Here is an 8,844-nt window from a genome sequence, read left to right on the forward strand (position 1 = left end):
CGAGGGCGGAGCTAGTGAGGTCAAGCATCTAAGTATCCGCTTTGAATAGTGTAGCCTTGAGGGTAAAACCTCATGTGGGATCAACAACTATTGTCTTGGCCAGCCATAAGAATTGTGCTTGACTTATTTTAAACATTCAAAACATTTAAGACCAAACAACAAAACATTGTGTCTTTTGTGTCTTCAAGTGTATGCAAAACATTTTTACATCAAACAACACACTTTTCTTGGAGTCATTTTGAGTCTAAACACTTGCAAACATTGAGTCCTCATCAACATTGTGTCCTCTTGTCATGAAAAATAGTCAAACATTCAGATTTGGTCACAACTTCACAAATTGGAAAAATTTTACAGTCCAGCAAACAAGAGCAATCAGTTTCGAAATTCTTGAGCTTCCTAGGTTGTTTCTCCAGGTTTTCATCTAGCATTCAACTTGTCTTTGGGTCTCACAAAATCCATCATTTCTTTACACCTTACATTACATTCACATTTGTCTAAACTTGAGTCAAAAGGTCACTTGCTTGTCCTCATCATACTTTGTGAACACACTACATACAACAACATTTTGCTAAGTGGTCCTTCATCAAGGTCTATCACCTTTGGGTCTCATTTGGTCTTACTTAGAGTCAAGGTCAATTTACCTCATCAATGGAAACTATCCTCTCTTTGGAAGCCACACCTACTCTACTACATACATACTTGGTCTTACACTTTGGACATTGCAAGTACACTTCAGATTCATTTACATTCCATCCAACTCTTAGTCTTCCATACTCTTTCCATTTTCATCTAGTCTCACACATCTTGGTCAATACCTAGTTCATGGTTGAAACCCGCCTTCAAAAATCTAGGAGAGAAACTAAAGAGGCTCAAGAGTCCGCAAACATGAGTTCTTATGAGTATGACAATGATATCTTTTTCAATTCTGATCATACTACATTACCTAACATGGATGCCTATAGAAACATTCCAAATGTTGAGAACATGGACACTACAAACAACAATGATACACACAATGATGATATGGACAACTTTTCAGTACATTCAGCAGATGTGGAAGAATCCATAATGGATCCCCTCTTCAATCGATTGATTAAGGAAATAATGAGGAGGGATAGACAATACTTCTTACAAATGATGGCACAAAGTGGAGCCAAGATACCTCATGATTTTAACATGTCTCAAATAATGGAAAATCGACCTTTGCAACAACCTCACTCCAACATGGATCAAAGGAGACCTAATAGTGGAGGCAATAGAGGACCACATATGGTACTTGAATCACCATCATCTTTGTTTCAAAAACCAGAGGTCCCATACACACATGGTCAAGCATATGATACTCACCTTCACAGACCATTATGGAAGTCTTATGCAGAAAGATATACTCAATCACATACCAATGCTAAGGATCAACCACCAAAGCAATTGGATATTCAAAGGCATGCTCAAAATTTGGACGAGAATACAACAGAGAATAGTTTGAAATAAACAGAGAAATAATTTGCTCCAATGATGCACAGATAACAGGTTTATGCTGAGAAATACAAAACTTTTCAAGAAGATTTAATATTCACACAGAGGGAATTATATTCTATTTTTCAACTAATATTCACAAAGAGAGATTTATTTCTGGCATTCACAGGGAAAGAATTTATTTCTAGCATTCACAGGGAAAGAATTTATTTCCAGCATTCACAGAGAAATAATTTATTTCCAGCATTCATAGGGAAAGAATTTATTTGTAGCATTCATAGGGATGAATAACACAAAGGTTTATTCACAAGGAAATATATTCTTCAAATTTCAACTATTATTCATAGAGAGAATATATATCCAAATATATATGTAAAATATAATAATTAAGTAATCAAATGAGAATAAAGATTTATTTACAGGGATGAACAATACAGAGGATTATTCATAGGGAAATATATTCTTCAAATTTCAACTATTATTCAGAGAGAGAATATATATCCAGATATATATGTAAAAAAAATAATTAAGTAATCAAATGAGAATACAGATTTATTTATAGGGATGAATAACACAGAGGATTATTCATAGGGAAATATATTCTTCAAATTTCAACTAATATTCACAGAGAGATTTTCTTTTAGATTTTCGTTCAAAGAGCCAGAGAAATAAATTTGAGGGAATAAATATTAAGATTCATATCATTTAATCACATAGGGAAGATTTTTAATCTCAGAAAAAGAATTTTAAATAAGGGGAAATATGATTTTTGGATAGATATGAAATCTTTGAAAAAGCAAAAAGCAAGATCATATGCATATTTTCTAAATAAAATAAATAATAGAGCTGCATTTTATCACTAAATAAGAAGAAGAGATTTATTTATTCATTCACAAAGAGACAGATTTATTTAGTTTTATATTCAATATCATCTCTAGTTTTCAAGAGAAAACAGAAAAGCAAAAAAAAACTGATTTTCTACCTTTTAAATAGATTAAATAAAATATGCAAGAGAAATATGCATTTGTATTTAAAAAGAGAAAGAATTATATCACTGCATTTATTTAAAGAAAACAAAATAGATTTTCTTCCTATCTAGCAATTAAAAAAAATGATTTCTTTCAGAAAACTATATTCAATTAAAGAATCTAGAAACTATATATATTTTTTTGATAAATACAAATTCCTCATATGACAAAAGGAGAGAACCTGGTTTGTTGAAGCTTGATGTTGAATCCTCTAGCTATCATTTGATCCTTCCTTGCAACTTGAGAGAGATCCTTCAAACAACAACTTAAAAATCCTGCAACAAAAATGAGACTACCAAAGAGAAACTTGGGAAATTTCCTTCAAAACATAATCAACTCCCTTCTTTGAAACTTGCATATCATTTTATAAGAAAAATCCCTCCCTTCCACTATCTAGAAAATTTAATTAAAAAGGAGATTCTTTTCCAATATTGGACTCATGCAAATTGATTAAACTTAGTGGGGAAGTTACATGCAAGGTGGTGGAGATTCCTCTAGAAGCTTCCAATTCCTCCTACAACATGTGCCATAATTGGGAGTAGAAAATAAATAAATAAAAATAATGCCTTTTGAATTATATTCTCCAAGTGTGTGTGTGTGTGTTCATTTTATTCTTTTATAACATTTATTCAATCATTTAAATAGGTTAACCAAAAATATAATAGAATTGTATTTAAATCAAAAAGTGATAAAAGAGGGTTGTGACAACATGTGTTTCAATGCAAACAAAAATAAAGACCATGGTAACATTAAGTTCTGTCTTAGCTATACAACCATACAATTTTGATTATCTTAAAGTTTTCATCTCTATTTTTTTTCTTAGTGTGTTTATTTTTTGTGAAAAACCAAAATGTTCTATGTTTCAATGCAAAGAAAAATAAACATTATGATATTGTTAAGCTCTCTCTAAGTAGCTATCCATCCATATAATATTTTTTCACATTTTTATTATTTGAAGGTTTTTATCTCTGATTTTTTTTGTTCTTGTGTTCGTTTTTTGTCAAAAACCAACATATGCTATTTTGGGCATGGATTTTTGTTGGCTCATAGAATTTTGAAACAAATTATATTTTTAGAAATTAGACTCCATTCTATACATATTGAAAAAATTGATTATTTTTCAAAAAAATTAGGGGGGAGTACGTTCAAATTTTTGTTTTTCAAGATGTGTCCACTTTGAAAATTAGTAAAAAATCATATATTCATTAAAGCATTAGTCAAAAATTTTTGCACAAACTATATGGCGTTATCTAATTTCTCACTAGAGCAATTTTAGAAATTGTAATAAAAAGTTGTCATTTTAGGGGGGAGCATTATAGATGCTATGTTATATTTCTATTGAAAAAACATGACCACCTTGTGTGCCCCTCCTTTTTGAAACTCTTAGTCTCCACCTTTTTCAAAACAAGTTTGTAATTTAGAAAGTACATTTAGTGTACTACAACTCTTGTTCTTGTTGCATCTTCAAATTTTAAGTGTAACTATCTTCATTTTCTTGTTGAAATTCAAATTTTGTTGATTTTAGAAGAAAAAAAGTGGCATCTTAAGATCCCTTTTTTGTACCCCATCTGGGTTTACTTACCCATATATTTATCTTCAGAGGGGATACTTGAGTCTTTATATATTGTTCTACATTTATCTTCACTAGATCTTGGAAATCTTGTCTTTTATCAACAATGTGGCCTATTACATCTAATTTGGAAGGGGAAACTATCAACATCGACATGAGAACACTTGAGAAGAATTTATACATATTATTTTTTCTTCCTACATATTCCTTTTAGGAATGGGAAGACTTCATTAATACACCTTTGGTTACGTTTCTTCCTAAAGGGAGTAACGATTGTCGAGTAACGTTGTTTGACAATCATGGACCAACTTCTACATCCAATTTCAAGCATCTACAATTGGTGCAAATTATACAATGGGGGGGGATACATGGTCTCTCTTCTTCTCTCTTATGGGGGGAATTTTTCCTCACGTAGGGTTTTTTCCTTCTTATTCTTCTTTGATATTCTTTTGTATTTTCATCTCTTTTGGAGATGAATAAATTTTTCCCACTGGGTTTTCTCCCTTTCTCTGTTTATGAGAGATTCCTTTGCATTTGTATTTGGCTACTTAACATGGCCTTGTAGCCGGGACCCATCTTGCATTTGGCATTCTCCTTAAGTTTCACTAAAGGGGGGTTTTTGGTGTGATTAAGTATTATACCTAGTATGCTCTTCTCCTAGGTCCTAATCACACATGTTACTTAAGTTTTCTTAGGGACCACATAGGACATTTTCACCTTTAGTGGACTTATCAAGTTATCACTTTTCTATTGAAGTTTCAAAGCTCTAATATAATGTTGAATTTTGCAACACAAGCTTACAAGATCAAATGACAAATAAGAACACCTTCCACAAATGAGAGATGCACACATGAGGGTCAGTGCAAGAAGATGAGTCCACTTTTTGGCCAAAAAGTGGAAGTGTTTTCCCTGATTTTCAGATTTTGTCTCATTTGAGCTTAAATTTTGAAACACTTAGAGATTGAATCTTGGAAAAAGTCAGTAATATAAAAGATAGCCCTCTGAGTGTAGTTTCCAAATATATAATTTATTTTAATACCCACATAATAAAAAATAACTTTTTAAATGGAGTTCTGAAAACTATGTTTTAAAAATGCCTGTTTCAGAACCATACCATGCATGTGTACGACCCACACTTTTTGACACAATTAAAATTATTTTCTCAAACCGTTTTGGGAAATGGTTTGTAACACACTGAAGATTGATGAGCATATTTTTTTGTATTTTTTTTTCTAATATTTTTTTTTTAATTAATTTTTTAATTGCCGTAATTATCTTTTTAAAAATTTGACGTGTACGACCCACATAATTTGATGTAAACTTAACATTTTTTGATTTTTTTTTTTTTTAAATACAAAAGAATTTTGTGTAGATTGATGACATATAATTTTTTTTCCAAAATTCTTTAAAATAAAAAAGTTATTAAATTAACAAAATTAGTTAATATTTCAAATTTATGGACCTGATTTAGTATAAATTAAATGAAAAATAGTTAAAATAATCAATTTTTAAATAAATTTACATATTTAGAATCTAGACAGTATAATCTGAAATGGGTTTTAATTTCGTATAAAAATTCTCTAATTAGAGGCGTGTAAACTATTTCTGAAGTTCATATTTGTGCTTTCATTCATGGAGATTTGAATTTGCAGGTCCATGTATCAGGTGTGGCCATCCCAGGCCTATCCCGGGCCTAATCCCGAGCCAAGTGGCGGGTTGTGGAATCAACTTCCACAAAACGGGCCCCCGTTTTCAAACAAGGGCGGATTGTGGAAAAAAAGGAAAAATGCCATTTAGAAACGGGGGCCCGCTTTTAAACAAAACGGGGGCCCGTTTTTAGAAACCGGCCCCCGTTTTTTAAAACGGGCCCCCGTTTCTAAAAAACGGGCCCCCGTTTTGTTTAAAAGCGGGCCCCCGTTTTATAGCAAAACGGGGGCCCGTTTTTAAACAAAACGGGCCCCCGTTACCTTTCGGCTCGGGAGCCCGAAGCACAAACGGGCCCCCGTTTTTTTAAAACGGGCCCCCGTTTATAAGAGCGCATTTTCCAATGTGCGGACTTCCGCGAATTTGTGACTCATTACCTTGCACTTGCCCATGAATGCTATATTATAATTGCGCAATGAGGTGTTTTATAAAGAAAGTATAGAGATAAATTTAAGAGAAGTAAAGTGCAAGAATGAGAAGTTAAATAAAGCTCAACTTTAGCTAAACTAGATGCATAAAAGCTAAACTAGGTGCACAACTAAAATAAGCATTCTTAAGTGAACTTAAGCAAAAAAGTATAACTAGTTGTAAAAAAATAACTAATAGCTAAATATTCTCTAACATTTTCCACCTTATGTGGTTAATAATTTATCACTTTATGTATATCATATCATAAATAATCTTATGTTATCCCATGTCTCACCTTGGCCTACATAACCAAGGGGTCTCCTTTGTAATCTCAATCCCACAATTCCATTCTATTGCATTCTTGATGAGAATACAATTTATTCTTGTCATGTTGATCTTCTCATGTTGTAGTGCTTTCCATTAGACGTCTAGAGCTTAGGTGGCTATCTCCATAGCCAAACCTTACAATATACGCTTTTTGTTGCTAGATCTTAGTCATGGACGTATTGTTCTCCATTATAAACAATCTAACTACCTTTGCCAATGTGATTTATGATGACGACACTTCTTTCATACAATATGATAATGATTTATCTCTTGATACATCCTTCGATTGTCTAAATATATCTAGTGCTAATGACTCAAATGATTGTGTTCCACCTCTTTTGATTAATTACAATGTTATAACCAGTGACGACAATATCCTTCATGCATCTCATGATAGTATTTCATCTACATCATTGGACACTCTTTGTGCTCACACCTAGCAATCCATTTTTTCTTGATTTATCTAATGAGGAATTTAGTGTTGTTTAATTAGTGGATACATAAGTTGTTCCCTTCTATGGTAGACTTCCTAGTGGGCTGATGAACTTTAACGTAGTTCCTAGGGATGTTTATTTCATTCAAATATATGGTTGTGTGGCCATCTCCATGGATCTCTTATAGAATAAGCATCTATATGTTCAATATTTGTACGGTTGCCATCTTCTTAAGTCACTATTTGTTAGAGGAGATGGAAATCGCCTCCTCCTTCTATACATAATTACTTTCACTTGTGATCCCCACTCGACTATTGTTTACTACCATCTCTATAATGTGATGTGTTTCGCTTAAATGAGAATACAAGATAATAATTATTAGGGTCGCTTAAATGAGAGGTCTTAATCAGAAGGGAGATTCTATAATGGGATGTGCATCTTTTATGAATTATCTACTCTCAAAAAGCTATAAACTGGATATTCATTTGATCTATATTGATTTTAGCCACCATTTCAATAAAATATTTTCCTTTCATTAAATCTTACATTTCTTGTAAAGATAGAGCCTATTCTTTAAAAGGCTAAAATAAACTTGCATTTCTTGTAAGAAGCCTATTCTTGTAATGGGGTTTATGCTACTGTATATACGTCTAAAGCTTTTTCAGAGCCTATTCTACATTGTTGATACTTCAGTGTATGCAATTTATGTTGTCTTTTTCAAGATTAATCTCTCTTCTGATTCATGGGAAAAAAACAACTGACATAGTAAACTACACTAGTCTCTCTCTGATTTATCAATTGGGCTGGCACAAAAAAGAATTTTAACTTTCTGTATTTAGGCATTCATTATTATTTCTCACCTCACATTCCCATTTGTGGAATTAGTGGGGTGAACTCACAATAATGGTTCCCACGTTTTTGCCAACTTTGACACTGAGTTGAACATTTTTAAAATAATCTTCACCTTCTGACAACTATAACTTTTAAACTATTAAGAATTTGAAGATGATGTAAATTAGTGATTTGTAGCATTTTGTCTTTAGATTCTAAATATATTTTTTAAAATTTTAAATTTTTTTTTTCCGTCTCCCTCAAAAAGTAGTTTTTAACAGCAAACAACATTTTTTAAGAGTGACGTACCTCCCAAAACGCATAATTTTTTTATAAATGATAAAAAATCAATTCTTTCGAATTTTGGTTTATAACATCAATATCCAGGGGGTGAAGTTGGTTTGATAGTGATATGTTGAATATTTTTCTTTTTATTAAGTCTTGAAGTTCAACTAGCTATAGTTTAGACATAGGTGTACGTTTGAACACATAACTTGATCTATATATATCGAAATTTAATTTTAATTTTGGTTTGTAACATCAATATCCAGGGTGTGAAGTTGGTTTGATAGTGATATGTTGAATATTTTTCATTTTATTAAGTCTTGAAGTTCAACTAGTTATAGTTTAGACATAGGTGTACCTTTGAACACATAACTTGATCTATATATATTGAAATTTATTTTATTTTTTTAGAAAGAAGACATCAATATGGAGGGCCTAGATATTTTTTATAATTTTTTTGAATTATTTTCCTATTTTTTCCAATGCGTTGAATAGATAAGTTCATGTTCATTGAAAAACCAATATTTTGTAAAATTTAAAAACAAGATCATAATAAATTCATAATGTAATAAAATTATAGTTGTTAGAAAGCTTGCTCCGAGCATTACCATTCTATATTTTTGGGTCGTCAAGATTCTTTCATTTGAGCCATTAACTAGAGGTTTAAAGGCCAAAATTTCTCAAAATTTAGGGAGAGATGACTAGGAAGGCGGTTCGTACGAACAGGGGTTCGCACAAAGGGGGTTCGCTCAAACCCTACAGGGTTCATTCAAACCCCTAT

This window comes from Cryptomeria japonica, chromosome 11, assembly GCF_030272615.1.
Source record: "Cryptomeria japonica chromosome 11, Sugi_1.0, whole genome shotgun sequence".
In the NCBI taxonomy this organism is placed as follows: domain Eukaryota; kingdom Viridiplantae; phylum Streptophyta; class Pinopsida; order Cupressales; family Cupressaceae; genus Cryptomeria; species Cryptomeria japonica.